Genomic DNA, 9,337 nt, shown 5'->3' on the forward strand with positions numbered 1-9,337 from the left:
AACAGAAGCTCCACAGACCAGAAGGGAATGGCACAATATATTTCGAGTGATGAAAGGGAAGAACCTACAACCAAGAATACTCTACCCAGTGAGACTCTGGATCAGATTTGATGAAGAAATTAAAAGCTTTGCAGAGAAGCAAGAGTTAAGAGAATTCAGCACCAGTAAACAGTTTTACAACAAATGGTATTCCCATTTGTTGGGAAGGGAATTCAGCACCACTAAACAGTTTTACAACAAATGCTAAAGGGATTTCTCTAGGCAGGAAACACAAGGGAAGGAGAAGATCTACAAAAAAATAAACCCAAAACAACTAACAAAATGGTAATAGGATCATACAGATGGATAATTACCTTAAATGTAAATGGATTAAATGCACTGACCAAAAGACATAGACTAGCTGGGCTGATAAAAAAATCAAGACCGGTATATACGTTGTTTACAAGAGACCCACCACAGACCTAGGGACACTTACAGACTGAAAGTAAGGGATAGGAACAAGGTATTCCAAGCCAACGGAATTTATAAGAAAGCTGGAGTAGTAATAGTCATACCAGACAAAATAGACTTTAAAACAAAGACGATGTAAGAGGCTCAGAGTGGGGCTCCCTGATGTGTTAGTGTCCCTTTAGGAAGAGGTGCCAGGGAGCTTGCCCTCTCCCTCTATTTCTGCCATGTGGGTAAGCAGTGAAAAGTCTGCTCTCTGCAAGGCCAGGAAGAGGTTTCAGGACCCGAATCTACCTTCACTTTGACTTTGCATTTCTCAGCCCCCAGAACTGTGAGAAATAAATGTCTGTTGTTTAAGCCACTTGGTCTGTGGTGTGATTTTACGACAGCCAAGCTGACTAAGACTCCCTGGCTGTGGAGGGGCTATGTCGTCCCATCCTTGGTGAGCCAGGAACCTGTGTGCTCAGCTCGACTCCCCGCCAGCCACATCCTCTGGCGGCCTGAAGCCCTAACACTGCTTTCTCCTTCCACGACCAGCTCCCCCGAGACCATGCTGCAAGGATTTGTTCTGGGGGAAGAGAGGAAGAAAAGCAAACAAAACGAAAAACCACTAAATGTTTTGTTGTGAGTGGAGGGAATGGAACCGACAAACATTAAATTTTGTCCCAAAACAACTGCCAAAATAATATATATTCATTATGGAAAGCCAAGCAACACAGAAGGATAGAAAACAGAACGTAAAGTTGTTCCTTGCTACTTTGTTATTTCACATATTGCTCCCTACTCAGTTCTCCAGCATGAATGGGCTCACATTACTATTCCCAGATGGCTTTCAGACTGTGTGCACACACCCCCACATACACACACACTCAAAGGTAGGTACATATAGAAACATAAGCTTTTAAAAATGACAAAAATGCTATTTAGCAACTTGCTTTATTTCATTTAGAACTGTATCATGAGGATATATCTCCATATTCATATAGATTTCTCCTATTCTCTCTCACAACTGCTCAGAATCCCGTATTATGAATGCTGCACGATTTATTTGATAATTTCTTTTTTGATAGATATTAAAATTTTTTTTTCTTTATTACAAATAATTTTTAGTGAACATTTGTATTCATATATTTGTATGTATAATTCATATAACAAATGTATAATTGCTTGAATATTTGTCTTACCTCCAACTGGCAAAACAAAATACCACAGGCTGGGGGCTTAAACAGCAGACACTGACTTCTCACAGTTCTGGAGGCTGGGAGTGTGGAATCAGGGTGCCAGAGTGGTCAGGTTCTGGTGGGAACTCTTCCTGGCTTGCGGACAGATGCCTTCTCACTGTGTCCTCATGTGGCAGAGGGCATGTGAGCTCTGGCCCCTCTCCTCTTACAAGGACACTAATCCCAATACGAGGTCTTAACCTCCTGACTTCACTTAACCCTAACTACCCCGAAAGGCCCAACCTTCAAATACTGGCATGAGGACTTCAGCATGAATTTGGGGTGGGGAGAGGTTTGGTCAATAACAGTATTTTGCACACGTTTAGTTTCTAAGTCATGTTTGACTCTTTGCGACCCCATAGACTATCCAGCGCACCAGGCTCCTCAGTTCATGGAAATTTCCAGGCAAGAATACTAGAGTGGGAGTTTATTTCTACAAATATTAAATTACCCTATCAAAGGATATGCACATTTACACTTTTTTGAAAATTTATTTAATTTAATTAGTTTATTTAATATTTTTGGCTGTGGTGGGTTTTCATTGCTGCTTGTGGACTTTCTAGTTGCGAGGAAAGGGAGCTGCTCTCTAGCTGTAGTGCTCAGGTTTCCCCCTGCGGTGGCTTCTCTTGCCGCAGAGCTGGGGCTCTAGAGTGCAAGCTCAGTAGTCCTGGTGCACAGACTTAGTTGCTCCATGACACGTGGGATCTTCCCAGAGTAGGGATCCACGTCCCCTGCATTGCAGGCAGACTCTCAACCACTGGACCATAAGGGAAGACCCACATTTAAACTCTTTTGCTGTCTTTGTACAGTCACTCTGTTGTGTTTGACTTTTTGCGATGTGATGGACTGCAGCATGCCAGGCTTCCCTGTACTTTACTATCGCCTAGGGTTTTACTGACCTCCAAAAAGTTTATGATACTTTATATTTCTATCAACATGTGTGGAGAAAAGGGTTTATAATTTCATTTTAATTGGCATTTTCTTGACTATTAGTGAGGCCAAGCATATATTTCCTTGTTATTAGTCATTTGTAATTTCCCCATTTAGTTCAGTCTCTAAGTCTGATTTTGTGACCCCAATGGGCTGCAGCATGCCAGGTCTCCCTATCCTTCACCATTTCCCAGAGTTTGCTCAGACTCATGTCTATTAAGTTGATGATGCCATGCAATTATCTCATCCTCTGTTGCCCGCTTCTCCTCCTGCCTTCAATCTTTCCCAGCATCCAGGTCTTTCCCAATGAGTCAGTTCTTTGCATCAGGTAGTCAAAGTTTTGGAGCTTCAACTTTACCATCAGTCCTTCCAATGAATATTCAGGGATGATTTTCTTTAGGATTGACTGGTTTGATCTCCTTGCTGTACAAGGAACTGTCAAGAAGTCTTCTTCAGCACCACATTGAAAGCATCAATTCTTTGGTGCAGTGCTCAGCCTTCTTTAAGGTCCAACTCTCACATCCATACACAACTACTGGAGAAACCATGGCTTTGACTGTATGGACTTTTGCTGGCAAAGTGATGTCTCTGCTCTTTATTATACTGTCTAGGTTTGTCATAGCTTTTCTTTCAAGGAACAAGCATCTTTTAATTTCATGGCTGCAGTCATCACCCAAAATGATTTTGGAGTCCTAGAAAATAAAATCTGCCACTGTTTCCATTTTTTCCCTATTTGCCATGAAGTGATGGGACTAAATGCCATGATCTTAGTTTTTTCAATGTTGAGTTTTAAGCCAGCTTTTCACTCTCCTCTTTCACCTCATTATGAAGCTTTTTAGTTCCTCTTCACTTTCTGCCATTGGGTCGTATTATGTGCACATCTGAGATTGTTGGTATTTCTCCCGGAAATCTTGATTCTAGCTTGTGATTCATCCAGCCCAGTATTTTGCATGATATACACTCCATAAAAGTTAAATAAGCAGGGTGACAATATACAGCCTTGTTGTACTCCTTTCCTGATTTTGAACCAGTCCATTGTTCCATGTCCAGTTCTAACTGTTGCTTCTTGACCTGCATACAGGTTTCTCAGGAGGCAGGTAAGCTAATATGGTTTTCCATCTCCTAAAGAATCTTCCACAGTTTGCTGTGATCCACAGTCAAAGGCTTTAGCACAGTCAATGAAGCAGAAGTTTTTCTGGAATTCTTTTGTTTTTCTATGATCCAACAAATATTGGTAATTTGATCTCTGGTTTCTCTGCCTTTTCTAAATCCAGCTTATACATCTGGAAGTTCTTGGTTCACATACCGTTGAAGCCTAGTTTGAAGGATTTTGAAAATTACCTTGCTAGCATGTGAATGTGAGTAATTGTATCATGAATTGTCCATTTATACCCTGTCAAAGTCTTAGTACGGTTTTTAACATTTGTATGGATCTGTTGGGCTTTATATTTTAATCCTTAATATTAATCCCTGATACCCCTCAAGGTTTTTTCTCCTTATATAAATTTTGACTTTTTACTGTGTTATTTTTTTCTTTAAAAACTAAAAAGAAGAATTTAGGTGGACGTGATAACAGTCCTTTCCTCCATGTCTTTGGAATTAAGTTATTATGTGTCAGTATCACCTTGCCTGAGTTTCAAGAATATTCACATACATTTTACCCAGTTGCTTTGATATCTTTTAGGTTTAGATCTTTAGTCCAACTGGAATTTGAAGTAGATCTCTAATTAATTTTCAAAGGTATAAACATTTTCTCTAAAATCATTCATTGGGGAGCCTTCTTCCCTGGTGGCTCAGATGGTAAAGAAACTGCCTGCCGTGTGGGAGACCTGGGTTCAATCCCTGAGTTGGGAAGATTCCCTCAAGCAGGAAATGGCAACCCACTCTTGTAGTCTTGCCTGGGGAATTTCATGGACAGAGGAGCCTGGTGAGCTACAGTCAATGATATTGCAAAGAGTCAGACATGGCTGAGTGACTAAACACACTTTCATTCTTCCACTGTCTGGAAATGGCATTACCATTACATGCTACATTTCCATGTGCACATCTGTTTCCATAATTCTATTTTTTTTTTCATTAATTATTTCCTGTGGCTACATTGGTCCTAGGTAGCTTTATTTTAGATTTATATAGTGTATTCTTATATCATTGATATCATTACTCAGTTGCTTTCCAAATGTTCTTAGCTGCTGTCATGCATTTTCATTTTTAGATTCCAACTTCTAAAATTTCTACTTCCCAAAATAATCATTGAAATTTTCAAGTGAATTGCATTGACTTTACCTTATAATTAGGAGAGAATTGATATTTTAACATGATTAGGTAGGTACTCATATCCATGAATACAATATATATTTTAAGTCTTCTTTTATGCCTCAGCAAAGTTCTATAGTTTCTGTTTTCATACTGTTCTTGCACATTTAAGTTTACATCCAGTTATTTTGTAGTTTTAATTGCTATTTTAAATGGGATTATTTTCCATTACATTGTTTAATTAATGATTGATGGTATATAGGATTAATGACATTTACATATGGACTGAATTTTCTTATTTTATTAATTTTGTTAATAATTGCTTTCATTCCATTGTTTGGGATCAGCAAACTTCCTCTGTGAAGGGACAGATAGGAAATGTTTTTGGCTTTGCAGGAGCTCTGTTGCCCCGAATTGACTCTGCGACTGCAGTGCGAAAGCAGCCTTAGGCAATAAATGTGGCCATGTTCCAATAAAGCTTTATTTATAAACTAGCCTGCTGGCGAGATTTAACTCTTGGGCATGGAACAGGATTTGCTGACTATAGTCTATGGATGCAAATATATTGTATATGAATTATATGCTTTTCCTTGTCTCCAAAACAGTGGATTTCAGAAGAGTGTTGAATAACAGAAGTGATAAAGTCACTTGTTCTTTATTTGGTATTGGGTTGCTATTTCACCATTAAGGTCAATGCTTCTTTTAAAATTTTTGGTAGATATTTTTACCTAAAGGTGTTTTCATCCCTTCTTAGGTTACTAAGAAATTTTAGTAGCAGTGTGATTGAATTTTATCAAATCCTTTGTGAATCTCTTAATATTCACATTTTCCCTATTATTCTCTTCATGAATATAAATGAAATCTTATATAAACTGTCCTTGAATTGATGGAATAAATAATTCCATTTCCTGTATTTCATTAATGATTTCTATATCTACATTTGTAAATGAAGTTACAGTTTTCTTTCTGTAATATTTCTTTGATTTTTAAAACATTATTCTAACTTTTGTAGGATGAATTGGGAAACTTCCCATTTTTTATAAAGTTTTGAAACACTTTAATTGATATGAAAATTAACTATTTTTTTTCAGGTTTGCTAAAACGTCCAGAAATCATTTGAGTCTAGTACTCTTCAGTGAAGGGCTGTGCCATTTCCATTTTGTCTGTTATTTATTGATCTTTATGAAGCAGAGCCTCTTTGTCCTGGTGGCTAAAGGCTGTGTGCTGTGTGAGGTCCATCCATTTAGACTTGCCCTTAAGGAAACTGTTCAGCTGAGTGGATGTGAGAGCAGAGGAAACTCGTCATAGGTTAGCATATGCTCCCATTTCTGCTTGGTTCCAGAACGGTTAAATTATACAATAGAGATAAGATAGAGGGGAAGCAGGAAAGGCAGAAGAGGCAAGCTCCTTAGAGAGAAAATAATTGGAAAGGAGAAATGCTGAGCTACTCTGGAATAGAATAGAGGGCAGGTACCCCTCCAACTTCTTCCACCCAGAGGGAACAGGGCTGGGCTTTTTAATGGCATCACTGGTTCAAGGGAAGAAGAGGTTTTGCATTTTGGAAAACTGGGTGGGCCTTTCAAAGGCTCCTGGGAACCTTGGACCGCCCCTGCCGAGCTGACGGGTCATCGCTGCTTGCCACAGCAGCTTCAGTCCCAGGTGTCGGGGTCCTGGGCTGTAATCCTAGCTGTGTCCCCACAACACCCTTGCATCCTGGGATGCAGCCTTTCCTGGGGGAGGGGTAGGAAGTACGCAGAGACCCCCCCGCAGCCTGCCTTCCCTTCTCATGCTGGTGTAGGGGGCAGGCACTTAGGGAGTCCTCCCCTAAGCCCTGGTCAGCAGCACCTTCTCCGTAAGACCACCTGAGAGGCCAGGGTGGCCTGCTGTGCGCGAGGGGAGCCACCGGTGGAGGACAGAATGGTTGGCCAGAGGCCCTGTCTGTCCTGCGGCTGACCCGCACGTGTGAGGGCCTTGGATGGGCTAGCTCTGTGCTTGGGCTTGTTTTACTCCAGGAATGGAGTAAAATATACAAAAGATGTATTTTTGTTTTCTTTAGAACCTAGTATCCAGGGCAGGGAGGAAGAGACTGCAGGCAGAACCAGTGGAAAGACCTCAGGGCAGATGTGGCATCCCCCAGGGTTGAGTCTCTCAGGATGCTCAGTGTGCCTGGTGGGCCAGGGGGCAAGCCTCCTTCCAGTTCCAAACTACAAACGGATGCCCATGGGCTCTAGTATATTTTGTTTACTGTGTTTTGAGACCAGAGCAAAAATTAGATGTGATACAGCTTTCCTACTCCAGGTTTTAAATATCCTTTTCTGCGTGTGGAGGAAGGCCCTGAACAGCCTGAAGGAGCCGGGATCCAGCAGAGCTGGCAGAACAGGCTGCAGGAGGCCCTGCCCAAGGCCTGAGCTAGGGGAGAGCCACACAAAAGCAGGAAGAACCAGCTACTCATGCTTTTCAGACTCTCCTATACTTGGCAAAGCTGTTCTCTCTCCAGAGAGCTGTGATTACTTTTACAAGATTGTTGGCCCAAAGGCAAAATCTCTTCAAGCTGAAACCCCATCTGCACTGAGCTTCAGCTACAGATCAGGGGGCGGGAAGATGGAGACTGAGGGGCCCGTATACTTATTCTCAGGTGGGGGTGTCAGCCTCCGGGTGAAAGCCATGGCCTTCCCCTGGGAGTGAAGGTTCCAGGCAGCCAGGCCCTAAAACATGGTCCTTGTACCTCAGTTGCCTGACCTTCCTTCCATGGCTCAGCCCTGATGGAAGGCTGTGATGCTGAGAGGCTCATGCCATCCAGGGTGCTGTGTGAGGGCAGTGGGGGCTCGGGGAGGCCAGGAGCCTGAGGAGGTCTGGGGGTGGGGCGTGTCCCACAGGGATACAGAAAGGTCCCTGGATCCGCTTATTATTCCAGAACCTAGTTAACCTGAAGTCCTGCTCCCACCTGTACGACAGTCCCGCTCAACCTGTGTTTGTAAGTGATAATGGTCTTCTGGATGAACCATGTTAAACAAAGCCACAGTTTTTCTGAAAATGATGGGTGTCACCCCAAGCATCAGGGAGACTGTGGCACAAGAGGACCTAGGGGTGGCCCCCGGGGAGGTAGGGTGGGCTCCAGGTGCTGGCCAGCCTGTGGCAATCCCCCACCAGCACCCGCCTCCCGCCTGTGCACCCCATTCTCCCCGTACCCCCTTTTAAGGGCAGTTCGAATGAGAAACCTGATTCCCTTACCTGTTCAAGGATTTCATCTCAACGCAACAACTTCCCTCAGCACCAGTCATTTCTTGATGGGCTCAGACGGGCTCCCCCACAGGCCTGGAGTGGGGGTTGGGGGGCCGGTCTTCCCCATGGGGGAGCACTGCTGGGGAAGAGTTGGAGCAGCTGGGCCTGAGGCTCTGCACACACGGTTGTGGTTTGTTAATGCCTCAGACTTTCAGTGTTTATGATTGAGCAGAACCACAACTTGCTGTAGAATCATCATCAAGGAATTCCCTCTCGGCTCTGGAAGGAGAAGAGACTATGCAGGGAATCCGGGAAGGTTTGCCCTACATTGCAAGGTGCTGGGACGGTCAACTCAGGCTCAGGAACTCTCCACTAATTGAAGTGCATCAGGCCCTGCAGTGTGCATGGAAGAGTGGAGAGCCTGTGGGGCAGAGGGCACATGGTAACTCTCCATAATTTCTCCTCAATTTTGCAGTTTTGAAACTAAAACTGCTCTAAAAATAAAGTTTATTAATTAACTTTAAAAAGTTGTCAGGAAAGGACATCTACAGTAGGTCAGATATTATTAATAACTATTATCAACACTGCATTGTTAACAAGAATACAATGTTTTTATAAGATACTTATGAGTAAAGAACATGAATAGTATACATCTAATTTTTTAATACTCCATATACAATCAACATGTTTTGATCAACAGTGTAAACCATATAAAAGAGAATCTTGCTTTCTTTTTGTACAAATATTGATTTCATCACAGAAAAACTTTATAATATTAAAATGTACCATATATTAGAGGCTATAAAGCTATTGCTTGCTTGTTTAAAAATGAAATTACTGCTGCCTAAGGCTACTTGATTACATCACCTCTAATATGTCATCAGATCCACAGTACGTCTTCCTTTCCAAAATTTCATATCATACAGCAAGATTACTTTGTAGCCTAATTAAGTCAAAAGTATTTCTTTAAGAAAAAAATTAGTAAATGCACCTAAAAATGCAGTTTTATCTACCAGGTGATAGAGTAGGGATTCTTAGTACTTCTGATGGCAATTCAGACAGGAATTTGTAACCTCAGAGGGCATACTGTGCTTGTGAAGAGAAAATAATACTAGTTATTGCTTCAGTTTTTATCCTATATATATATATATATACATATATCAGTTCAGTTCAGTTCAGTCACTCAGTCGTGTCTGACTCTTTGCGACCCCATGAATCACAGCACGACAGGCCTCCCTGTCCATCACCAACTCCTGGAGTTCACT

This window comes from Bison bison, unplaced genomic scaffold, assembly GCF_000754665.1.
Source record: "Bison bison bison isolate TAMUID 2011002044 unplaced genomic scaffold, Bison_UMD1.0 scf7180017864171, whole genome shotgun sequence".
In the NCBI taxonomy this organism is placed as follows: domain Eukaryota; kingdom Metazoa; phylum Chordata; class Mammalia; order Artiodactyla; family Bovidae; genus Bison; species Bison bison.